The 26,716-nt window shown below is 48.0% G+C and overlaps 1 long non-coding RNA gene across 1 annotated transcript in view; it reads left to right on the top strand.

The window, feature by feature from the left end:
• LOC126929326 (uncharacterized) overlaps window positions 1-25,906 on the top strand; it is a 43,991-nt gene extending 18,085 nt beyond the window's left edge. Inside the window, exon 3 of the long non-coding RNA XR_007717136.1 lies at window positions 25,698-25,906. This is a non-coding gene — a long non-coding RNA (uncharacterized LOC126929326). The remainder of the gene's footprint in view (window positions 1-25,697) is intronic.
• The last annotated feature ends 810 nt before the right edge of the window (window positions 25,907-26,716 follow it).

Raw genomic sequence — 26,716 nt, 5'->3', positions numbered from 1 at the left:
AAAAATTGTTAATAACTGTAGTATATAGAGTGGCAGGAGGCTATTGAAACTAAAACAGGTGAGAACCAGGATAGAAAATGCAATAAAGCCACACACAGGTAATGCATACATACAGATTCAAACAAAGGGTCAGTTCATATCGAAAAATATTTATTGTTGATAAAAAAGTAGAGGCCACAATAATGTAGTATTTTAAAATTAACAATTGCAAAGCTCCATAAACAAGTACACACACACATACACAAACACATGCACACACAGACACACACACATAATACATATATACACGCATACACACACAGACACATATACTCACATGCACATACACATACAGGCACACATACATACACACATGCACATACACAGACACACATAATACGCATATACATGCATACACAGACACATATACACACATGCACATATACATACAGGCACACATATATACACACATGCACATACATACACAGACACACATAGTGTTGTACAGATTTGAAGCATTTCCTACTCTCTTGGATGTAACAACTTGAAAGACCCCTCCTGGGGGCAATTTTGCAACTTGCATGAGAAAGTTTTCCACTTCAAGTAATATGCCTTCAGGAAATACCTAACGGTGAGCAGAATGACTCGACTATTGTAGTTGTCTTTGCAGCCTTGTTTATAGAACACTTGAAAGAAGGGCAGTGTCCCAAAAAGAGGAACTGGCTACATTGTTATTAGCTGGTGGTGATGAGGTCTGGCAAACTCAGCATAAATGGTGTCTGTGGTCTCTGCCACTCTCTCATGAGGGAGCGAATAGGAAAAACACACTACTTTCTGCAGTACTCCACTATTATTCTCGATTCTTCACTTCTGACACCAGATGTGTGGGCTTTCTTGACCAATTCTCCAAAACCAGCTGGTATTCTCCAATTTTACTCGCTTCTGAAACCAACCCGAGTCAGGGCAGATCCCCCAGGTTAAGGGCTCGTTTTCACCACGGCACCCCCACCTCAGGTGCCAGTTGCAGGGCGGATGGTGGCAGGAAAACGTGACACTGTCTGGATGACCTGAGAAGCACCCTCTATGAATCTGTTTTCTCCCTGTGCCTCACCTCTCCTGGGTTTCCGCCCCTACTCTGGCGGAGGGCCACTGACGGTGCGTATCTGGCAGGCGGTGCTCACCTGGATTCCCCCCCCCCCCCCACTCTGGCGGAGGGCCACTGATGCTGCGTATCTCTCAGGCTGTGCTCACCTGGATTTCCGCCCCTACTCTGGCGGAGGGCCACTGACGCTGCGCATCTCTCAGGCTGTGCTCACCTGGGTTTCCGCCCCTACTCTTGCGGAAGGCCACTGACGCTGCATATCTGGCAGGCTGTGCTCACCTGGGTTTCCGCTCCTACTCCTGCGGAGGGCCACTGACGCTGCGCATGTCTCAGAATGTGCTGCAGCTGTCAGCTGGCCCTGCCTCTGTTACAGGTCTCCATTCTGCGGCCAGGTTTAATGGCTTAGTGTCCCAGGGCCCTGCCCTGCCAGGAATGCCACAGGGACTCCTTCCACCTCCTCTTCTTATCACGAAAGTGTCTGTTCCTGCTGTGTCTTCTTCGCTGCTCAGCAGAAACAGGCTTTTCACATTTCTGTGCTTCAGAGAGTCACGTGTGAACTTGTGGAGATGTGGAAACGATGAAGAAATTGAAGGCCTGTGATTGAAATAAGGAGGGACCCCTCCCTGCATGGGAAGGAGGAGCAGAGGCCCTGTCACGCACCAGGCAGCCAGGGAAGGTGAGGCTGGATTCCCAGCTCTGTCCCTCCTGACTTTACACTGTAACTGCCCAGTGGGTTCACCTTGTCTGCTGCCTAGACAGAGCCGATTTATCAAGACAGGGGAATTGCAATAGAGAAAGAGTAATTCACACAGAGCTGGCTACGTGGGAGACAGGAGTTTTATTATTACTCAGATCAGTCCCCCTGAGCATTTGGGGATCAGAGTTTTTAAGGACACCTTGGTGGGTGTGAGGAAGCCAGTGGGCCAGGAGTGCTGATTGGTGAGGTAGGACATGAAATCACAGGGAACTGAAGCTGTCGTCTTGCGCTGAGTCAGTTCCTGGGTGGGGGCCACAAGATCAGATGCCCAGATGGGCATCTTTTTTCTTTCTTTTTTTAATAAATAAACCCTACTCATTTATTCAAAATTAGCCAATATCAGTAATAATTCTGTTAATTTACAGAATACGGTTACATAGACACACAGTCTTTTCATTTATAAATTTAAAAATATTTATAGTATGCAAGGTATTACTTTCGGCATAGTAGAAAACTTACATTTGAAAGAAATGTGTCACTTGTCAAGTACATCAGCATCAAGTTGAGGAAGTAAAATATGTCACAACATAGCATGTAAGTTAACAGTAAAGGTTTATGATTATTTGGAAGAGAATAAAGAGAAGGGTTCCTAGGAGAGGTTGCCATGATCTCTTTTCTAATGATCATCCTTCCTTCTCATTTGTTAATTGACACAAGTTAATGCCCAATCACAAGAATGGTTCCCAAGGCTAAGTTGATTAATACATATTTATATAAGCATTTATATATATTATATATATAAATATATATATACATATATTTAAAAACCATAATTTTAACTTTTAAATTCAGGTGGTATGTGGGCAGGTTTGTTACTGGGAATGGTGCATGATCCTGAGGTTTGGGGTACGATTGATTCTGTCACCCAGGTACTGAGCATAGTGCCCAAAAGCTAGTTTTTCAATTCTTGCTCCCCTAATTCCCTCCCTCCTCTATAGTCCCCAGTGTTTATTGTTGCCATCTTTATGTCCATGGGTACCCAATGTTTAGCTCCCATTTATAAGTGAGAACATGTGGTATTTGTTTTCTGTTCTTGCACTAATTCACTTGGAATAATGGCCTCTAGCTGCATCCCTGTTGCTGCAAAGGACAAAATTTTGTTCATTTTTTATGACTGTGTAGTATTCTATGGTGTATATGTATCACATTTTATTTATTCAGTTCACCATTGATGGTTATCTGGGTGGATTCCATGTCTTTGCTTTTGTGAATAGTGGGATGAACAGGTGAATCCATTTGTCTTTTTGGTAGAGTGATTTGTTTTCTTTTGGACATATACTCAGTAATGGGATTGCTGAGTCGAACAGTAGTTGGGTTTCATGTTCTTTAAGAAATCTCCAATTGCTCTTCACAGGGGCTGAACTAATTTACATTCCCACCAACAGCATATAGGCACTCCCTTTTCTCCACAACCTCACCAGCATCTTTTGTTTTTGGACTTGTTAATAATAGCCATTCTCACTGGTGTGAGATGGCGTCTCACTGTGATTTTAATTTATTCATTCTTATATTTTGATTCTTGGAGAAAATAAACAATAGGCACAAAAATTTAGGTAGATGGAACTTTCATATTAATAAAACCGGAGATCCTCCATCCCCCACTAAGCCAACCCCAACTAACAAACACACTTACTCGTAAACAAAACCAGCAGGACAGTTTCTCCAGCGGAGCCTCATTATTGCTTCTCTCTGCTAGACTCATGCAAGATCATGACAATGCAGAGAGCTCCATGTACTCCGGGAAGCTCTGGGGCCAGGCGGCATTAGATGATTGGGATCACTTGTGAGTCGGCGAGTGACTCGCCTTGGCCTCCTGTGTGATTTCAAAAGGGAAGAATCAACAATTGTTTCTGTGGTCCCAGGAACCAGGGCTGAGTGCCTAACAAGCAGGGTTTTATTATTAACTTTTGATTCTGCACATGTTTCAGGTCATCTCATTCCAGCAAGGCCAGTGAGAGACACGTTTCCAAAGAAAAAGAGGAATGTGTCTGGGGTGAGGATAGAATGATAGATGGGGAGGCTATGGATGGAGTCCCACATGCCCAGAGTTTATGTGGCAGAAAGAAACTGCTGGGAAGATCATCTGGCTCAGGCATTTCTACATGTTCCCTGGATCCTAATACTTTACGGAAGTGCCGAAGGAGAGGCCAAGGATGATGGGTTGAGGTGGGTCTGGGGAGAGTTTGCACTGGGCCCCAAGCATGTCCCAACTAGAGCATTCACTGCAGGCAGTTTACACAGGAAATATTCCTGTTTTATGATTTCTAGGTCTATTACAATAGATAAGCTATGTTGACATTTGTATGTGCTGGATTGGACTGAAAAGTTTTCTGTTAAGTATCTTAGAGCTCATTGAATCTTCTCATTTAACAGCTCAGGAACAGGGGCAGAAAGAGGCTCAGCCAGATCACTGTGGGTTCTCCAGGGAGTCGATAACCTGGGCCTCATCAACACTAGTCCTGGCTTTTCTCTACTAAACCAATTATTTGATTGAAACATGGTCAGTTCCCTTGAAGGGGGAGGTCAGACCCCTGTACTGGCTGCAGGATGACCTGCAAGAGTGGCCTGGGTGGGCGCTGAGTCTGGTGCTCCTAAGCCCTGGGGCTTAGCCATGTTACGTGGCCCAGGGCTGTGTCTCTCAAGACTCTTCCTGACTACAGAGTTTTGTCTTTTTGCTAAACTTTCCCTAAATCAAATTCTGCTTTATATCTCTCTTTTGGAACTTTTTGCCTTTATTTATCCCCAACCCTTGAAATGCCTGCTCTGCTTTTTCCACGTAGTCCTAAAGCTGGCATCGTTATCATCAGTGTGCTCTCTACATTGCTCAGGTCAGGAATATGGTCCATATACTTGTTAGACGTTTTTGCTGTGGGAGATGGCATCCTAATTGAAGCCAGTGAAATAAAACACAGGTTTTATTATAAGAATCCTGGAATGTATTACAGAATCCAAGTGTGGGAATGTGGCTAGGCTTTCAACTAAATGAATCAAAACTGGAAACTGAAACGGAAATGCCATTGGCTCTCTTTCTCTGTGTGTGTCTTCTCGTTCTATTTTAATGTTGGCTCTGTGCTTCAGCCTCACCGAAGCCAGTTTTCTCCATGTGGCAGGAAACTTGTCCACTGAATGCTGCACATGTTACCTCTTGTGGCTTCGGTCTCCCAAAGAACCCGACAATGTCTGGGGCAGGGCTGTTGGCCCACCATGGGCCTGTGCACACATGCACACACCATGGATGGAGGGGCGGATTGGTGGTACAGGGAAGGTTTCAGGGGAGGCCAGTGCGGGGAACATACAACTAGATAGCCATCTTGTAAGGTCATCCAGGGTTCTCCACCTCGGCTCCTGGATCTCCTCACACACAGAATCACAGAGAAGAATATGTCAAAGAGGCATTCTAAAGCCTTCAGTAGCCAAAGGTCCCCAGTAGGGCCCATTCACCTGACCAGGCCTCAGGCAGATGGTTGGCAATGGGGCAGTGGCTATGGATGAAAAGATGGGGCATTACCCAAGGCAGTGCCCTTGTGCAGAGCCAGGCTTCTTCAGGAAGACGGCAGGAGTCCATGTGACTGTGGATGAAAAGATGGGGCGTATCCCAAGGCAGTGCCCTTGTGCAGAGCCAGCCTTCTTCAGGAAGACAACCAGAGTCCATGTGGTATGAATCACCCTGTACCTCCTTCTGGAATCCAGGAGAGGAGACATTCTAGGAGGTTCCAAGCACAGAGATATCTCCTTCAGCTACGTTTGTGTGTTTCCTGGGATGCTGCACAGATAGATACTTCCTTGCCCATTGGAAAGGCTGCCAACATTGATGTTCTTCCTTTGTGATATTTTTGCGACTGCTGTGCAAAAATAAAATACCATTTTTTCAATGATTCTAAGACATACACATTTAGAAAAACACATCTTAACTTCTCCAAGATTGGAGTACATTGCAGAATTCATGGCATGTCACAGCTCTCCTGCCAGAGGATTTCTGTTGTTTGCAGTATATAAAGTAGTGGTCTTATATCAACGGTATCTTAAATTCAATGAAGCGTGATAGTTGCAGAGGCAGATTTCCTTGAAAACAATGACAGCATGTAATGGTAGAATGCACCAACCTGTCAACCTTAGATCATGAGATTCAGAAATCATGATTAAGTGCTGAGTTCATTTGAGCAGGAAGCTTAGGGTTAGCCACCTGGGAAACACAGACTCCAAAGCAACAGGGTCAATGCTCCACAAGTTGTGAGTTAGGGCTTCACTTACATAGACAGAGACAGAGAAGTTTAGGGGATTCCAGCATCTTCCATGCAAGGCCTGTGCATGTGTTGTAGTGATTTGATCAGTGGCAGCTTGCTACATTCTAAGGAATATTGCTTTAACATTCCATGAGCAGGGTTGACCATCTGAGGGAGTCTTAGCCCTGGCGCTACAAGGTCTTTCCAAATCACTTACAGGAAAAAGCCAGAGTCACAGCTTCGTGCTGCGTGACTCAGACCACAAAGCCACATTCCTGTCAGGGATCAGAATAATGTAAAGTTCCAACAACTTTAGGTTTTAATTATTTAATTTCACAAACCTGATGGATAAGCAAAGGAAAGTCTCATCCTCTTGGCAGCAAGGGTGGGTTTTATGGCTGAGCCAAATGGGCTTCCGAGCTGTAGGAGAATCTGCCAGAAGAAGGAACGCACGCTTGTCTCTGGGAACCTTAACATTAGGAAATAAGGGAGCTTTAAACAGCAGATGGGCTACGTGTGAAGAGGAGTTCCTTTCTGTTGTTTTACTAAATACTGGAATCAGTTTTAAATCACTTTTAAAAAGCGACTGAGTAGTTCCATCTTAAAGTGACTTCTAAAGGGAAGGCAGGTCTCCATTGTCTGGGATGAGATGAGGAACTTCTGCCTAACAATAGGAGGTAGATTAGTTGACCCTCAATCAGAGTGACTTGGGTGCAAATTAACTAAAAATGTTAATTCAAGTTGGCTTAAATGGGAACATAATTTATTGTCTCACATGAAAAGAAGCCAGTAGTCCAGATTCCAGAAATTGTCATTAAACTGTTGACTTTCCTCTTGCTTTTCCCAGTTAGTCCTAATTAAAACTATCTTATTTTTCTTTTTTTTTTTTTTTTTTTTTTTTTTTTTTTTTTGAGACGGAGTCTCACTCTGTCGCCCAGGTTGGAGTGCAGTGGCCGGATCTCAGCTCACTGCAAGCTCCGCCTCCCGGGTTCACGCCATTCTCCTGCCTCAGCCTCCCGAGTAGCTGGGACTACAGGCGCTCGCCGCCTCGCCCGGCTAGTTTTTTGTATTTTTTAGTAGAGACGGGGTTTCACCGGGTTAACAAAAGAAAAGCCACTCTGTCTTTTGTCTGGAAGGGAAGTGATTACATTAACCTCTCCTTGCCCTGGGGCTTGACTGTGCTGCCAAGGACCGGAGTCTCTCTGACCTGCACTTGAGTGATGGGCCCTTGGCTCCAGGCAGACCCTTCCTGGGCTGCAGATGTCAATGTCCGTGCATGGCAACCACCAGAGAAAGAGAAGGAATGCTCATTCCCAGTTGATAGGGCTTGAATCTGTGTCCCCACACAAATCTCCTGTCACATTGTCATCCCCAGTGTTGGAGGTGGGTCTGGTGGGAGGTGACTGGATCACGTGGGCAGATTTCCCTCTCTGTGCTGCTTCTTGTGATGGTGAGTGCTCGTGAGATCTGGTTGTTTAAAGTGTGTGGCACCCCGTCACTCCCCACATTCTGCTCTGGTCATGTAAGACATGCTTGCTTCTCCTTTGCCTTGTGACATGATTGAAAGTTTCCTGAGCCCTCCCAGAAGCCCCCTGTACAGCCTGCAGAAATGTGAGCCAATTAAATCTTTATAAATTACCCACTCTCAGGTATTTCTTTATAGCAATGTGAGAACGGATTAATATACCAGTGTTAACATTTTAGGAGCAAGAGACCTTTCCCAGACTCTCAGCAGACTTTCTCTTCTGTCTCATTAGTTAGAAACAGGCTAAATCGAGGGGAATGGGATCACAAGATCCATGTGGTCCATCAGAAGTTACCCCTGCAGCTGAGGATGAAGTGGGCACCCAAATAAAATCATGTCTCTATTAACAAGGAAGAAGCTTCCTTTGCTGCGTGGACTTTCCAAGGTCACTTGCAGAGCTAAGGGATTCTGAGTACCCTGTGCTTGTTGCAGTTTACAGTACTGAAGTTGGCATGTGGTGCATGGGTGGGTGGTATATAGGTTCCTGGTGTGTAGGCACCTGGTTTTAGACAGGTGGTTTTAGGCACATGGAGGGTAGACACATGGTGGGTAGGCACGTGGTGGGTGGGTATGTGGTGGGTAGGCACGTGGTGGGTGGGTATGAGGTGGGTAGGCACGTGGAGGGTGGGTATGCGGCGGGTAGTCATGTGACAGGTGGGTATGTGGTGGGTAGGCACGTGGAGGGTGGGTATGCAGCGAGTAGTCATGTGACAGGTGGGTATGTGGTGGGTAGGCACGTGGAGGGTGGGTATGTGGTGGGTAGGCACGTGGAGGGTGGGTATGTGGTGGGTAGGCACGTGGAGGGTGGGTATGCGGTGGGTAGGCACGTGGAGGGTGGGTATGCGGCGGGTAGTCATGTGACAGGTGGGTATGTGGTGGGTAGGCACGTGGAGGGTGGGTATGCGGTGGGTAGGCACGTGGAGGGTGGGTATGTGGTGGGTAGGCACGTGGTGGGGTGGGTATGCGGCGGGTAGTCATGTGACAGGTGAGTATGTGGTGGGTAGGCACGTGGAAGGTGGGTATGCGGTGGGTAGGCACGTGGAGGGTGGGTGTGTGGTGGGTAGGCACGTGGAGGGTGGGTGTGTGGTGGGTAGGCACGTGGAGGGTGGGTGTGTGGTGGGTAGGCACGTGGTGGGTGGGTATGTGGTGGGTAGGCACGTGGAGGGTGGGTATGCGGCGGGTAGACATGTGACGGGTGGGTATATGGTGGGTAGGCACGTGGAGGGTGGGTATGCGGCGGGTAGTCATGTGACAGGTGAGTATGTGGTGGGTAGGCACGTGGAAGGTGGGTATGTGGTGGGTAGGCACGTGGAGGGTGGGTATGTGGTGGGTAGGCACGTGGAGGGTGGGTATGTGGTGGGTAGGCACGTGGAGGGTGGGTGTGTGGTAGGTAGGCACGTGGAGGGTGGGTATGCGGTGGGTAGGCACGTGGAGGGTGGGTATGTGGTGGGTAGGCACGTGGAGTGTGGGTATGTGTTGGGTAGGCACGTGGAGGGTGGGTGTGTGGTAGGTAGGCACGTGGAGGGTGGGTATGCGGTGGGTAGGCACGTGGAGGGTGGGTATGTGGTGGGTAGTCATGTGACAGGTGAGGGTAGGCACATGGAGGGTGGGTATGCGGTGGGTAGGCACGTGGAGGGTGGTATGTGGTGGGTAGGCACGTGGAGGGTGGGTATGTGGTGGGTAGGCATGTGGAGGGTGGGTATGCGGTGGGTAGTCATGTGACAAGTGGGTATGTGGTGGGTAGGCACGTGGAGGGTGGGTATGCGGTGGGTAGTCATGTGACAGGTGAGTATGTGGTGGGTAGGCACGTGGAGGGTGGGTATGCGTGGTGGGTAGGCACGTGGAGGGTGGGTATGCAGAGGGTAGACACGTGGAGGGTGGGTGAGTGGTGGGTAGGCACGTGGGGGGTGGGTGCGTGGAGGGTAGGCACGTAGAGGGTGGGTGCGTGGTGGGTAGGCACGTGGAGGGTGGGTGCGTGGTGGGTAGGCACGTGGGGGGTGGGTGCGTGGAGGGTAGGCACGTGGGGGGGTGGGTGCGTGGAGGGCAGGCACGTGGGGGGTGGGTATGCGGCGGGCAGGCACGTGGGGGGTGGGTATGCAGAGGGCAGGCACCTGGGGGGTGGGTATGCGGAGGGTAGGCACCTGGGGGGTGAGTATGCGGTGGGTAGGCACCTGGAGGGTGGGTATGCGGAGGGTAGGCACGTGGAGGGTGGGTTGTGGAGGGTAGGCACGTGGAGGGTGGGTGTGTGGAGGGTAGGCACGTGGAGGGTGGGTTTGCGGGGGTTAGGCACGTGGAGGGTGGGTGTGTGGTGGGTAGTCATGTGGAGGGTGGGTGTGCGGGGGATAGGCACGTGGAGGGTGGGTGTGCAGGGGGTAGGCACGTGGAGGGTGGGTATGTGGAAGGTAGGCATGTGGAGGTTAGACACACGGTGTGTAGGCACATGGTGAGTAGGTATGTGGTATGTAGGTGTGGAGGGTAGACATATGGCATATAGGCATGTGGCATGCACTATGCTGGACAAGACATGCTCCTGTTCTAACCCCTTGGCCATTTGAGCCCAGCTGGACGAAAACAAATGGCCAATCACAGAGAAAGCCACCTGTCAGGGAAAGGTTAATGCAATCATTTATCATCCTGGAAAATTGCTCAGGGGACATTTTGTCCATATCTTAAAACAACTTAGAATAGATTAATTGGAGGGGAACTCAGTGGACATTTCTGGAGAATAATGCTGGAGAACATGTGTCTGCTGAGCTAGGAGACGTCATGATCTCGCTCAGGGAGCAGCCAGAGGTCCCAGGTGGAGAGGCCTGGGTGTGGCCATGATTACCTGCCTCCCTGCCCAGCCTAGAGGTGATCATAGTTTCAGGTGAGCCACACAAAATCATCAATATTGTCCCATCCCATCTTAGACTTACAAAAGTGGCAATTTTACGTGGTTCAACTTAACATTTAGTGAAGAAGTGGAGAGAGAGGAACAACTCCAATGGAAATGAATGCTAAATATTTCAAAATGTTTTGTGTTACAATGAATCCAGCCAGGAGGAATACCACTTCCAAAAAAGTGCTTCCTAACCCCATCTCCTGCCCTGCCCGCCCCTTTTCCTACCTCTGTTCAACCCTCACAACCTCTCTCCTGTCTCACTGGATTGTGATGAAGGAGCAGGTCCTGGAGCCAGCAGTTTGGACAGTGGCCTCTGGATTCCTTGACTCTTTGGTCATGGCGGAGGCAGATGTTCACACAGGGCAAGCTCTGTGCATCTTCCTGGGCCGTTCCTGGAGGGAGGAGTGACCAGCTTATGCCAGTCCCTCCAGCCCTTCCAGAAACTTGGCCATTGCTGAATTCCCTGTATCAAACCCTTTCTGCTCAAATGAACTGGTGAGGTTTCTGATACTGATCAGGTGCATCTGATCCTGACTGGTAAACAAGAACAGAAGGGTAAATGAATTTTCCATCTTCTTCTTTCCTTAAGGACAAGCTTCACTGGTCATAGATTTCTGAAGGTGCCACCAAAACACAAACTGAGTGAAAAGCTACCTTAAAAGAGTCTCCTGGAAACACATCTAAAACTAGAACTACCGTGAGACGTCTCATAGGTTAACATTTTCATCTACATGAGAATGTAACTGCCTGTACATTTTTTATTTTATTTTTATTTTTATTTGTTACTATACTTTAAGTTCTATGGTACATATGCACAACGTGCAGGTTTGTTACATATGTATACATGTGCCATGTTGGTGTGCTGAACCCATTAACTCGTCATTTACATTAGGAGCGAACTATCACAAGAACAGAAAACCAAACACCGCATGTTCTCACTCATAGGTGGGAATTGAACAATGAGAACACTGGACACAGGATGGGGAACTGCCTGTAAATTTTAGTGAAATCGCAAAAAGAAGAAAATTCCATACATTCACTACAGAACAGATGTGTTAGCTGGGAAAATGCTGAAGGACACACAAATGCATCTGGTGCATTTTTGTATATATAAAATGCTGGTACAAATATGCATTTTATAATTCAAACACATACCAAAAGGCCACCTCATGATTTCAAAAAGAGACTCATCGCAATCACCTTAATTAAACAGCTGAAGTAAAATGTGATGGTTTCCTATAACCCAGGTATTCACCATTTCAGGAATATTTATTGAATCCATTGATGTACACAATGTTGCTTCAAAAGTGAGAACGCTGCCTCTCTGTGGGGCTTTGCTGAACAGTCATCACTAACATTTAAGTGGCTTGTGTTATACTGAATATTTACCTGGGTGTTCTCATCTAATCTTATCAACAGTCCCATGATGGGGAAACTGGCACACAGAGAGGCTAAGTGACTCATCCAAGGACACACAGCTTGTGAGGGGAGTAGCTGGAACTGGATTGCTCAGTACTCCCAAGGGTGCTGGGCGTCATCTTTTCTAATCCACTTGCCTTCTGTTGTAAGGTCCCCAGGCCTGCACATTTGGACTCTTACACTTCCACCTCCCTAATTTATGTCTGGCTGCTTTTCTTTCAGGATGGGAATCTCACCATCCAAAATGTTTTTTGGACCATTACTTTTGTATTGTACTTGAATTTTGGAAATTAGCAGATTTTTTTTTTTTCTTAACCATCTCCACCATTGCAGATCCAATACACTGTGACACAGTTCAGTGCCCATGCGGGGTCTTCACGTGGACTGAGAGCACCTTTCCCATCCATCCAGGTCCCGGTGAAACTGAACCACGTTACTGTCTGCAATGGTGACTTTAGAATCTGGGAGGGCAGCTGCCAAGTGCCCTTGTTGCGTTAGGAAGATTGGAGTCCAGGGCCACGGGCTGAGGGTGACAGGAGCAATCGGGCTACGTTTCCCTTTACACATTCTCAAACAGACACATCCACAGAACAGAAGTAGCAGACGCTATGCATTTTTACAGCTTAGATCACTGCATTCAGAAGAAATGTGGTAGGCCTGCCAGAAGGCAGGGATTTTGAACCATTGTCTGCTTCCTGCACGCTGACCTGATTGAAGGCCAGGCTCTGACCCAGTCACATGTTATTGCGTACTCTGCCTTGCTGCCCCTCTGTGTAGTCACCCGTCACCGTTAGGAACAACCTTGGCTCATTCTTTCTGAGCTCACTTACCTTTTTGCTGCAAGGTAACTGGGTTCTTTGAGTTACCTTTTTTTTCCTTGAGTGGATGGTGAAGAAATGTCCCTGACAGTAGGCCACAGTGAACCGGGCCACATGTGTGTCTCCCATGAGGTTTGGGGCATCTCCAGGTGAATCTTGTCTCCCTGGGGCCATCAGCGTAGCAGCCTCCAAGATCATAGGAGCTCTTCAGTCTCCCAGTTCTCCCTGGTTCACTTAGGTGGGTTTATTCTCTGTTTTTCATTGCTGCTTCCTTAACTTAGAATCAGACTTACTCGGCAATAGTTTGAGAATGTCCTCCCACTGTCTCTCCTGCTTGGCAATGAATTCATGCTCCACCCTCCTCCAGCTGAGGCCAGCACTCCCTCTGGGCCCCTCAGAGCACCCCGTCTCTGCCTGCTGGTGATGCTGACCACAGCGTTCGGCCACAATTCTTCTGCTTTCTTCTCATGTCCAGACAGTGAGCTCCAGTGTACTCAAGAGGTGTTTGCTGAAGTGAATTGAATGATTTCATTCAAACCTCTAAACCACCCAGCAAGTAGGCGGATCCCCAGATAAGGAGGAGAAGCTGAGACTCAGCAATGTTCAGTGCCCGCCCGTAAGCATCATGGCATCAGAGACAGAGCTGGGATTTGCATCTTCAGGCTCCCAGATCTTAGGTGCTGGGTAGCTTTCTCATTGTTCTTTGGCTCATTTGACCAAATTACACTTGTCTTTTGAGACTGGGCCATGTGCTTTTAGGAGAGCCTGTTCCAATACCATTCTCACTGATTTGAAGGAGAGTTTCCAGCATACCCTGAGGATGCGAAGGACAAATGGGCATCCTGTTTTCAAGGCCATCCTTGGAGCCATCAAAATGTTCGCCTCATGTTCAGGGGAGAGAGGTCATCCCTGGACACCTCCCTGAGCCTCAGGCCTTGGACCAGACTCCTTCCCTTCTGTGGTCCCCAAGGCATTGGGAGGGTGCCTGGTTACCATGACAACCTCTTCCCACATGGCAGTCCCAAGCCACAGTCCCACAGGGGTGCATCCCGGTGACCGAGCCCACAGCAGCCTGTCTGCTCTCCATAAACAAGGGAGACTGGGAAGTGTAGGACTTGAGATTCCATGTCGGAGGGCAACATTGACACCTGTACAAATAGGCAGTGGGTGTGAATGATGGGGAATTGCAAGTGGATGATGACAGATGTCCTCTGTGCTGCAAGTCCTTCTTCCTCGCCTCTTTTGTCTTCATCTAAACAAAGATGAGGATTTTGGAGGCTCTACTTGCAATCGGTGTTCAGGTTGTCTCTGGTGCACTGTCCCCGAATGCTGGGCAGGACAGGAGAAGGGGAGATCCTGGTGGTCAGTGTCTAGCTTTCGGGAACATCTCGGCTTCCCAGGTGCTGATGTGCAGGAACCAGATGCCATGGCTCCAGGGCTCCAGCTTGCCGTGGCGAAGGTGGGAGGACCCAGTAAGAACTCATCGGAAACCTCGCTGCTCATTGCAGGCGGCGATTTTGAACATAGAGGGGTGTACTGGAAAGTCACAATGCACCACGGTGTGGAGATTCGCTTCTATAAACCAGGTCCCTGTTTTCAGCAACCCCAAATCCCTGTTAGTCAGTTCAAGCCACCATAACAGAATACAGAAGACCGTGTGGCTTAAACAACAGAAGTTTATTTCTCACAGTTTTAGACACTGAGAAGTCCAAGATCAAGGTGCCAGCAAGGTAGGTTTTATGCTGAGGGCTCTTCTCTTGTTATCAAACTGAACTGGGGGTGTGGCCAAACACTGACATTATTATTGCAGCGAGGGAAAGTGAGGCATTTATTGCAGGGCCCCAAGCAAGGAGAATCGGGCAGCTCATGCTTAAGACCTGACTTCTCTCATGGCTTACCCTAAGGTAAGGGTTTTGAAAGGAGGGGACACAGAGGTGATGGCTGAAGTTATATGTCAAGGCATGGAGGCTGTACTTCGGTTTGACCCAAAGAGGCAGGACATCTCCAAGAGTGGGCCCACAGGTCATAGGTGGATTAAAAAATTTTCTGATTTGCAATTGGTTAAAGAGGCAAAGCTTTGTCTGGAAATTTGGGATTAGAAGAAAAGAAATGTGGAGTCTGACCCATGGGCCCAGGTTGCTCAGGAAGAAATTTAGAACAAAGAACAGAGATCAAGGTTCAGTCCAAAATCCCCCTTGTCTGAGGCCTGAGCACCAGCAGATCCACTTGGTGGGGGTCTGGGTTTCTGAAAGACAGCTGAGAGACATTTGTTAAGATACTATCTTTAGCTTCTCTAGGTAACTGAACATCTCCTGACTTCCCTGGCCACCGTTTTAAGCCACTGTTACCTTCTTGTTTATCAGGTTGCTCATTTACTTCTCAGGGCTAGCTGGGTGCCTGGAATTTTCCTTGAAGGAACTCAAGATTTTCCTTTATTTCAATGCTCGGGAGGCCTGGCAGGTCCCTAAGAGGGGTCCCTGCTGCCTCTCACTTTGGTTTGTAGTTTGCTCACATGACCTGCACATGAACTTGATGAGGGTAGAGGGGAGAGAGAGAGAGAGTTAGCTCTCTGGTGTCTCTCCTTATGAGGGCACTAATCCCACCACGAGGGCCCCACCCTCATGACCTCATCTAACCCTCATTACCTCTCAAGGCCCCATCTACAGTACCATCACATTAGGGGCTAGGACTTCAACATTGGAATTCTGGGGGGACACAAACATTCCATTCTGTTCATAGTAGTCATGATGCTGATGCAGATGCAGTTGCATTTTCTACATCCTCTGGGTCTAGACTGCCTGAGTTCAAGCCTGCCTCTGCCCCTTGCAGACAGTGGGGTCTTAGACAAGTTCCTTGATCTCCCTAGGCCTCAGTTTTCCTATCTGTAAAATGGGCATGATAAAAAAATCCCTACCTTGGAATAAATAGTAAGTGCCAAATGAGGATTTGTTAAACCGTAATATCTACTTCCACAGTCTTTCACAGGTTATGAAGTTCCCTGAGACCTTACAAGTCAAGCTGGTGTTGTCCCCTCTCCTTTCCTCAGGGAAACAAGAAGTCCGGCTCTGATAACCCTTCACAGGCTGGAAGTCAGGACACCAGGAGAGTCTTCTCTGAGCTGTCACCTTGTAACGAAAAGCCTTGTCTGGAACAAGCACTCCTGTATGACTTCATAGGCTCTACATGGTTTATTGGCAGTTAAGCACATCTGTGCTGTGTGCCTGTGTGCATGCATGCACCTACACACATAGTACGCAGCACGCCCCAGTGTAACCATCTGGGGGTCTTGCAGTGCTTGTCAGGATTCCATCTGTCATCCCGATGGGCAGGGTTAAGGTTTTTGTGTGGTCTAGGCCCTTCCCTCTCTTCTCCCCTTTCTGGTTCTGTGCTGTCTTTGACTTGTGATATCCACTTATGTGTCTGGCACTGGTTTGTGGTCCTGAAGCTTGGCAGTCTCCTGTGTGCAATGCTCAAAGTGGAATTCCCAAGAACTGCACTCCTGTTACTTCTAATAATTTTATTTTTTGCATAAATCTATGCCTCATGGGAGCTGCAGGGAATATGGTTCTCTGGGTGACCTCCTGCAAGTAAGCAGGATGGAGGCTGGCTGGGAGGTTTCGTTCCTCCGAGTGTCCCCTGCCCCTGCCCTGGGCCTACACACAGGTTAAGTCTGGTGTGGTTTCAGGAAGGGTATGTTACTTCCCTGGGGCTGCTGTAACAAATTACCACAAATTTAGTGGCTTAAAACAACACATTTATTTTTGTACGATTCTGGAGGGCAGAAGTTCAAAATCAGCCTCAGTGGGCTGAAGGTGCTGGCAGGACTGGTCCTTTTGGAGGCTCTGGGGAGAAGCTGTGTCCTGGCCTGTCCCCACCCCTGTGGCTCCTGCATGCCTGAGCTCCTGGCCCCTTCCTCCATCTTTGCCGTGGCAGTGTGGTCCGCACCCTCTGCATCCTCTGTGGTCAGGCTGCCACCTCTGTCTCTGCCTTTCGTGAAGACCATTGTGGTGACCTTGAGCCCACCTGAATCATGTCCCCATCTCAGAATCCTGAACCTAACAGTATCTGCAAGGCCTTCTTTGCCATGTAAGGCAACATACTCACAGGTTCTGGGGATTAGGACGTGGATATATTTGGGGGCCACTGTTTTGTCTGCCACCAACTGGCAGGCTGTATCCCTTCCTGTGTTCAATGTGTGCAGACGCTGCACTGGGCCAGGGCTCCCTGTGGGGCCTTTGATTTAATCCTACGGCAACCCCGCGCGGTGGGCACACTCCAACCTCCAGGTTGAAGGTCACTGATAATGGATCTGAGGTTTAGGGAGGTCAGCTCCCGAAGGTTACACAGGTTCCAAGGGGTAAAGCCAGGACTCAGTGGGTGCAGCGTGGTCTGTTTTAACCGTCGGTGCCCAACTGCGTGCTCCAGCCCCTCCTCCCAGCCACCCCCACAGCACGTGCCCCTTAGTCTGCCAGAGGTAGGTTCGCTGTGCCAGGCTGCTGCCCTGCTCCTCCCTCTGGGGCCCCAAGTCGCCTGGGCCCCACGCCCACTCCTCAGGCATTCATCAGTCATCTGTGCTGCGTGACAAATGGCTACAGACACAGCGGCTTGGAGCAGCACCTGCTCACTGTCCCACAGCTCTGTAGGACAGAAGTCTGTGGCTTCAGTGGGCTTCTCTGATCTCACAAGGTGAAAGTCAAGGTGTCAGTTGGGCTGGGCTCTTGTTGGGTCCTGGGGGAGACTCTCCTTCCAGACACGCTTAAGTGCTGGGCAGGACTCAGTTCTTGGTGACTCGGGGCCCCGTGTTAGCCAGGGGCTGCTCTCAGCCAGGCTGTCTTTAAAGCCGGTGAGGCCATATTGGCACCGTAAGGTGTGGGATCTGGCTGACTTCATTTCTTCCACCAGTTGGAGAAAATTCTCTGCTTGTCAAGGGTTCACGTGGCTAGGTCAGGTGCAGCGGGATAATCTCTCATTTGTCATATAACCTAACAGGGTCACAGGTGCTCCATCTCATATCTCCAGGGGAAGCTCACTGGGTCGGGGGTCACGTTAGAGTTCTGCCCACTTGGCCAGTCTGTGTCCTCTAATTCATCCCATTTCAGTTCCCAGTGCTGGGCTCTTTCCCTCCACACAATTTGAAACCTGGCTGTGAAGGCCAGAGGGAAATGGCTGTGGAGAGAGAAGAGCATGTTTTCTGTGCCGGCCAGGGTAGGGGTGCAGAGAGCAGTGAGAACCAGAAAGGCTGTGGAGTTCAGAGGTAGCTTTCTGGGCATGAGGAGTGTTTTAAAGGATGATCTTAAACATTCTTTGAATTCTCTTAGAACATTTCTGTGGAATCTGGGTTTCACAATTCTTTCCATAGTATATCTAAGTCTACATTTTACCAGTTCCTCAAAATACTTTGTTGGTCCCCTGTAGAGAAAATGTTCTAGCTTTGTGACCGTGTGGGCAAACAAGCTATTTAACTGCTCTGTGGCTCAGTTTCCCCACTGGTAAAATAGGCATGATCACTGTGTCTACCTCATAAGGTTGTTAAGGGGTTAAACAGAGTGAATGCAGGCACATGCTTAGAACACAGAAGCACTTGTCAAGTGAGTAAAACCAAGTAAAACCACATGTCTACAGAAAAGGTCGCTTCAGTTTAATTATTCGGTTTAGAGTTGCAGCTGAAAAGTGTTATAAATGTATGGAATAGTGTGGATTCTTCACTGTGAAAGCAAATTAAATGTCTTTAGTGTTGGGGAATGCTTAGGTGAATCAGTAGAGAGTCAACAGTGTCAGCGAAATCATCCAAGGTGTGGCTGGCCCGAGGCAGGTGTGATGCAAAGCTCATTGGCTACTAGGGTGCAGGTGGAGGGACATGGTGCTTGGTCACTCGAAGGCACTTTGAGGGAAGGTGATGAAGGTGCTCCTCCGGCCCCACAGAGGGGAAGAAAATGTGGAGGTACAGGAAAAGAAAGACAAGGTCAAGGCCTTCAAGACGGCCCTGAGGTCATCCTGCACCCTTCCAGCTCTCCCAGGTGAACGACTTGCTCTTTCCTCTTCAGTTCACTTGGACTCCAGAATTCTTTGGGATCCTTGAATTTTTTTAAAAAAATATTTTATTTTATTCTATTTTATTTTGAGATGCAGGTCTCACTATGCTGTCTAGGCAGGCCTCAAATTCCTGGTGTCCAGATCCTCCTGCCTCAGCCTCCTAAGTAGCTGGGATTACAGGTTTCGAGCCACTTCACCTGGCCCCTTGGAGAGCATCCAATTTTTTTCAGCAGTTTATTCTGATAGTGTCACTGAAACTATGTTGCTCTAAACCACATATCGGTGTTACTTCATCATTGAGAGTTTTCTATAACCATGATTAGTGGTGGTTCGATTTGCTTTGAAAAGATTCTGGACTAAAAATTTTTTGGCTATGTTAGAAAGTGGAGGAATTATAAACATGAGTGTTTGATGAAATCAGAATTGTCATGTGTGGGTGAGTGTGTGTTTATTAGGTGTGTATATGTGTGCATATATGAGTGTATATTTGTGCCTATGTGTATATGCCTGTGTATATGTGTATGCATGTATGTATTTGTGTGTTCATGTATATGATTGCATATGTGCATATGTGTATGCATATGTGCATATGTGTATATGTTGATGTGTATGTGTGTGCATATATGGGCTTGTGTATATGTGTGTACATTTGCATAGATATGTATATATGCACATATATATGCATGCATTATATGTCTGTGTCTGTGTGTATGTGTGTGAGTGTAAACTTTGTCTCATATGTAAGTTCTTCCATCCAACTTCTCTTCAGTGTTGGATTGTCTTATTAAGGGCCTTGGTTAGTCTTATAAATCTTCATGAAAAATCTGTCCACTCAACCTTGCTCGTTTGATTAGATTATTTAATTTTTGACAATAGAGAGGGAATATCTGCCCACCAGGTTCTAATCTGAGATGAGAACCTTGAATAATCAATTGTTTGCCCTTGTTGAGAGGAAGGGCATTTGTGCAGGGTCTTTGGAGGGCAGGCAGAACCTCCTTTCTTTGGGGTGTGTTGGACTGAGTCTCTGGAATTTGGAATCTGTCTCACTTCCCAGACACCTGTGAATCTATGCTCTCTGAATTGTGCTTGGTGCTCATGACGGGCCCTGGTTGCTCGTAAGGTCCATAAGAGAAATTCCATGAGACTGCCCAGGCCTGCATTTGCTTTAGAAATGCTGCCAAGGGTTTTCTGCCATGATAATCAGTGCCCCTTATGTAAGGTTCACAAGGCAAACTGCTTTCTTGCTCTGTGAGTTAGGAAAAAAATTTGCTTTTTTAAAGGAGGTGGATTATTCTACTTTTGCACAGTTAATTTTCTTTTCTTTTTTATTTATTTAAAATTTTTTGAGACAGAGTCTTACTCTGTTGCCCAGGCTGGAGTGCAGTGTTGCAATCTCAGCTCACTGCAACCTCCACCTCTGCACAATTAATTTTCTGTGTTTTTGTTTTTGCTTTTTCTGCTAGGGAGCTCAGAGTAAAATTTATGTTTCAGCTTTAGGAACTGGGTGAGACATGAAAGTGTGGCCTTCAGCCTTACCCTTAGACTGGATTTTCTATGCTGATCTGGATCTTCCACGATCTTGCATTTTAATCTTTTAGTAACGCTTTTTCATATGTGTGCTAGTCAGCTCTATCAAGCCCTCAGGGGAACAAGTCAACAGCAAATGATGAACATTTAAAAACTCTGTGATGGTTGCTTATAGGCCAGTGGAGAGCAGGGAAGAAGATACATAGGTGAGGCTTAGGGCCCACAGCTGGAGAGATGGTGGGTCATAGTGTGGACTCAAGAGCTGGGTACCTGCACCCAGGCACTCAGTACACACAGAGGCTGAAACCAGCGGTGACTGCTCGGGTCTAGGGTAGGAGCCCCTGCTGTCACTTTGGGTCCTGCCTTTTCACAGCTCCACACACACACTGGTTGAGTCACCTGGGCACATTGCCTCACCTCTTTGAGCTTCAGTCTTCTTCTCTGCAAAATGGAACTAGTAATAGAGTTAGCTTCATAGAGGATTGTGTGTTTTAAATGAGACCAGTTTTTAGGTGTGGAACAGAGAGGCTGGCATCAAGGGCTAGCCACCACTATTATTAGTAGTAGTGGTAAAATCAGAAGGCCTGGAAATTGTGTGCAAATGGAGGGTGGGGAATACTTGAACAGAGCTTGACTTTTGAGCTTATGGTAAGTATTCCTTACTCACCAGGTGTGGGAGGCAAAATTCTAATATGGCCTTCAAGATTTCCTACTCTAATCCCCAAGACTTTGAAGGTTGGATTCACTGATGCAGGTGTAATTAGGGTTACTGCTATGGTCTGAGTGTGTCCACCAAAATTCATATGTCGAAACTTAATCACCCAAGTGAGAGTATTAAGAGGTGGGGAAATGAAGTCACGAGTATAGAACCCCCATGAATAGGATTCCCGTCCTTATAAAAGAGGCTGAGGGGAGCACTGTAGGCTCGTACCCCTTTGTCTTCTGCCGTGTGAGGACACAGCATTCATTCCCCCTAGATGACACAGCAACAGGTGTCATCTCGGAAGCAGACACTAGGCCTTCCTCAGATGCCAAACCTGCTAGTGCCTTGACTTGGACTTCCCAGCCTCCAGAACTGTGAGAAAGGAATTTCTCTTCTTTACGAATCCCCAGTCTCAGGTATTGTGTTGCAGCAGCACAGGTGGACGGAGAAAGTTCCTAATCCTTTGACTTTAAAATAGCAGATTACCCAGCTGGGCTGAGCTTCACCACACACCCTTTACAGCAGAGGATATTCTTGAACTGCTGATGGAAGGGGAAGTCAGAGGGACCCATGGGTGACAGAGCTGCTCTGTCCAGGGAGCTGCTCTGTCCAGGGAGCTGCTCCTTTCCTGATGGTGATGTGGAGGGGCTCATGGGTCAGGACCTGACAGCAGCCTTTAGGGACCAAGACTAGTCCTTGGCTGATAGACATGAGAAAACAGGGACTTCAGTCCTGGAACCACAAGGAACTGAATTTTGCCACAACCTGGATGAGACCATAAGCTGATCTTCCCTGGAGCCTCCACCTACAGTACAGCAGAGCTGACGCTGGTTCCAGCTTGTGAGAGCAAAGGCAGAGAGCCCAGCCAAGCCTGTCAGGACTTCCAAGCTGCCGTGCCGCATGGTGGCAAATGGGTGTTGTTTAAAGCTGTTAAGTGTGTGGCGTTATGCAGCTACAGATGGCTAATACATCGAGCCACTTCCACATGGTACTGTACACCTTCCGGGCACCACCAAAACACCAAAACGGCTGCTGGGCAGGGGGGATGCACCACACAGTGGCTCCCCATCAGCCTCTGGAGCCTATTGGTGGCTGCTCCTTGCCTGTGGGCAGGGGATACAGTGGGTGTCCCTTGCTGCTCCAGTGATGCACTGACTGGCGGCTCTTGGGCCAGGGACTCCAGGTCGCAGATGCCACCCAGTGGGAAGAGACATGCCTGGGTGAAAGAGCATCTGGAGCCCTGTTGGTGGCTGCTCCCCACCTGTGGGCAGGGCACACGGGGTGTCCCTTGCTGCTCCAGTGATGCACTGACTGGCGGCTCTTGGGCCAGGGGCTCCAGGTCGCAGTTGCCACCTGGTGGGAAGAGACATACCTGTGCAAAAGAGCATCTGGGGGTCCGTGGGATGCACTGGGAGAAGGACGGCTTCACAAGCGCCTTCTGACTCATCAGCCACTTCTCCCTGGAGGACAAGATGTGACCCAGAAGGCTGAACAAAGGCAGCCAGCTCCAGGGATTGAAAGTCCTTGTGATCTGTCTTCAATTCAGCTTTTACTTTGATTGGTGAAGCCCTTCTGGTGAAATGTGTGAGGCTTAAACCCAAGACTGTAAACCTAATAGGAATTCGGTTCGCTTCATGAGTCAAGATAATTGTGGTTTGAAAAATGTTTTCAACATGACATTAATTTCGACCTTTACGTAAAGACTGACATAAGTGTGTTTTTAAAATGGATATTCATGCATGACACAGTTTTCATTATCACCTTATCAGATTTCCTGAGTTGCTGCAGCAGTGATAGTTCAGGTGTTTCAAATAAGCAATCACTTATTTTTATGCTCTTGCAGGGACAGGTTATGGTGATTGAATGGGATTTTCTTTTTTTTTTTTTCTCCTACGGGAGCCTCAAGAACAAAGGCCATCGGAATGGCCGTTCCCTGGCGTGGAGCCCCACAGGACTCATCAACCGTGGTTGAGGTTGGCTGAAAACAGAGCAAGAGAGGCCCTCGCCCATCTCAGGCCCTCTCCATGCCCTCTTTCTGGTTGGATCCATGAAAGGAACTGGCAGCACGTTTCTATTTCTTGGGATTTAAGATCCTTTGTGTGAAATACTTAAAAAACCAGGTTATGGTTTATCCGTAAATTCTGGCTGGATCCCACTGGCTTCCTGACACCTCATGGGCCATTTTTCCTCTCCCAGCCACTTTCCTCACCTCACCCAAGGCATGCTGACAAAGGAGCCCTGGCCAGATGCTGCCACTGCAGAATTTTTAAAAATGGATTAACCAAATAGAGTTTATAAAGTTGAGGTAGAATTCACATAATGTAACACTATTTTAACAATTTTGAAGTGTCGGAAACAGTGACTTTTAGTACATCCACAATGCTATGTGACCATCACTGTCTAACTTCAGAAAGAATCCCCACCCCACTAGCGGTGACATCCCAGTGCCGCCTCCCCTGCCACCAGGCAATCAGGAATCTGCTTTCTGTCTCTGCAGATCAGCCTATTCTGGGCATTTCACAGAACTATATCAAATAGTGTGTGTCTTTTGTGTCTGGCTTCTTTCACCGAGCACAGTGTTTTCAGGTCTGTTGTGTGGCAGCAGGAGGGATCACAGCTTCCTTCCCTTTCAGGGTTCCACAGTGTTCCGCCGTATGGATGGACCACATTACCTTATGGATGGACCACATTTGGCTTCTCCATACGCCCACCAGTGACTGCTTTCTGGGCATTATGACTAACACTGATGTGAGCATTTGTGTACGTTTTTCTTTGACTCCCTGCAGAATTTTGGTGTGGGCTGATTCTCGGGTTTCACTGGACCCGGCCTCCTCTGGTGAGTGTCTGCTAAGACTGTAATTCACTGATTGGCTATCCTGGGATTTGTTTTCCTCAGATGAGACTGGTGTTTTCTGCTGAATACAATGGATTGCTTAAAGGGTCTTGAAGGGGCATGATACTGCAATATGCACCTTCCACGGCCTGGAATCTTCCTGAGTCTTGTCTTGGTTGAGCTGCCTTCCATGTACAGGTGGGGTCTGTCTCTCTCTCTACTATGTTTTTCGAAGGATCCTCTGATGCTATTTCTGGATTTTCCTGCTGCTGTCTCTATTTCCCGAAGGCCCAACTCTGTTCTCAGATTTATCAAAGCTTTGAGACCAGAGGTATTTGAGGTATGAGATCAACTCTATTAGCGACTTAGGAATTAAGATGCCAGGCCCGTTTCCTGATAATGCTCTGTTTTAGTAATCACGGCTTTGTGCCACCTTGTACTGTATACATCTGATCTTTTGCATGGATGGCATTTGCTTTCAGTAAGATTGGTTTAGGGCTGAGGTGATTGTGAGCTGCATTGGTGGAAGAGTGGCAATTGGAGGAAGATGGCGGTCCCCTGCCCCACCCAAGCTGTGGATACATCATCTCTCGACCACTGCCCCCAGGTCAGTGTAAGCTCTCTCCCTGAGAAGGGCAACCAGGGCTACGAAGAGACAGCAAGTGTGGCGCTGGAATCTTAGCAAGGAGCTGTGTGAACGATGCTGAGGAAGCGCATGTGCAGAGCACAGTTGGTCCGGATTACAGCTGGGACCTCCCGTTGGCTTACAGGGTGGAGGCTGAAGCCCACGCAGATGCCCCCAGTCACTCACGACGGCTTGCTGTTCAGGGCTCCCTGCTTTGTTCCCCGTGCCACGCCCTGCCTAATGCCAGTGCCGTGGTGCCCATGGGTTACCAATCTGCAAACATGAGTGACATGGCTCAGCAAAACCTTCTCTCGACGTCCATGGAAAGCACGGGGCCGCTGAGCGCGACCCAGAGAACCGCAGAGTGTGTGTCTCAAGCTCTCTGGGCACATGAGTCCACTAGGTGGGTTTTTGGGTACCACTGGCTGCCCTTTTTCATGGCTATTTTTTCTGGGCATTTCTCTTTAAAATGTTGACCAACATGAATTGTTAAATTGTTGAGTTTAGGTGCATAAAATGTATATATAATGGAATTTGTCAGCTTTTCAAGAGGCAGCATAGAGTCTCTGATCCTCCAGTGGCATCCCCACTTCCCTGTGGGGTGTCTGCAGTTCCAGAGAGTCATGGAGCTTGCATTCTTGCTTATTTGAGCAGTTCAAGGCCTTTGACCCCAATTTTTTGCTTGTCTTATCCAGCAGAGTCTCATGCACGGTCACTTTTATTTCTCAACACACTTCCCTGCTCATTTGTTGGTTCCTTTAACAGAACTTCAAGAGATCCTAGAATCAAGATGGTGCCATGATCAGGGAGCAACCAAATAACCTTTGCAAATCTCTCTCTAAATACACACACACACGCAAATACATTCATATGTGCATGTGTATGTACACACAGATTGAGTGTCCCTTATCTGAAATGCTTGGGACCAGGAGTGTTCGGGATTTCCAGTGTTTTCGGATTTTGGAATATGCACATACAGGTAATGAGCTGTCTTAGGGGATGAGACCCACTCACGCCTAAACACAAAACTCACTTATGTTTCAGATATACCTTAAAACAGCCTGAAGGTAATTTTATATAATGTTTTAAATAATTTTGTGCATGAAACAACATTTTGACTGCAATCTATCACATGAGGTCAGGTGTGGAATTTTCAGTGTCATGTTGACAGTAACGAAATTTTGGAATTTGGAGCATTTCAGATTTCAGATTTTCAGATTAGAAGTGATCAATCTGTCTATGTAAGTGTGTTTGTTCATTTACTTTCAGCCCCGTCTGAAGATATTGGAAAGGAGGAGAAGAAAGAGGAAAGCAGAGAAGATCGCCTCGCAGAGGCCAGGCTGCAGCCTGGGCTCCGTGCACCTCTGCCTGCTGACGGGATCCACCTCAGGTCAAGAAGGTGCTGGCTCACCCTTCCCTCAAGATTTTAGAGATCCCAGTGCATGTCCTGGAAATCCTTTAAAATTCAAAGAAAACAAGCAAAGCTCTGGCTAATTAAATGTTTTCTGCTTACCGTCGTTAACATATTAATGCGACAGGCTAAATGTATTACTCAGTGGTGCAGAAGCTCTTAGGTCTGTGCACCCCTTTTTGAGAGGATTTCTCCATGTGGCATCCGTGTTTACAGTGCACTGGCTTTCTGTTCATAGGGCTTTTACGTGGGGGCGATGGCATGGCAGAAAGCATCCCCAGGGTGAGAAGGGGATGGGGAGGTCCACATTGCAGTTCAGACCCCCTGGACATCTGCCTTTGAGATAGCCACGTCCCTGAGCCTTTCCTTTCAAAGGATGGTGGATCAGTTTCTAATGTTCCCATTTTGACCTCTCAGACTCAGGGACTGGGGCTAGAGCACAGGTCCTCTCGTTGAGGTCACTGTAGCGCTTCAGTGGCATCAGCACTCTTGCTTTCTTTTGCACATCCTTGGTTTTCAGTTATTATGGGTACACAGCGAGCCACCCCAAAATTAGTACAACAATAGCCATTTTGCTGTGTTCATGGATTCTGTGGGTAAGGAATTGGGAAGGAGCCCAGGGTGTGGTGCGTCAGTTCGGAAGATTTGAGTTGATAGTAGGTTTGCTCACTCCTGTGTCTGTGGCGCACGTGGCCTCTGTGTGGCTGGGCTTCCTTGCAGCATGGCATCCTGAGCCGCCTTCCACGGGGGCTTGCTCAGGGCTCCCAGCACAAGTGTTCCAGCCAACAGGGTGGATTCCACAGCGCCTTTTCTGGCCCAGTCTCTGCCACATTGAATCATCTGTACCTGGCGAGGTCCTGACTTCCTTTCTGCCAGA

Source organism: Macaca thibetana, chromosome 10 (assembly GCF_024542745.1).
Source record: "Macaca thibetana thibetana isolate TM-01 chromosome 10, ASM2454274v1, whole genome shotgun sequence".
In the NCBI taxonomy this organism is placed as follows: domain Eukaryota; kingdom Metazoa; phylum Chordata; class Mammalia; order Primates; family Cercopithecidae; genus Macaca; species Macaca thibetana.
The sequence above is the reverse complement of the archived record's forward strand: the minus strand, read 5'-3'. Positions and strand labels throughout refer to the sequence as shown.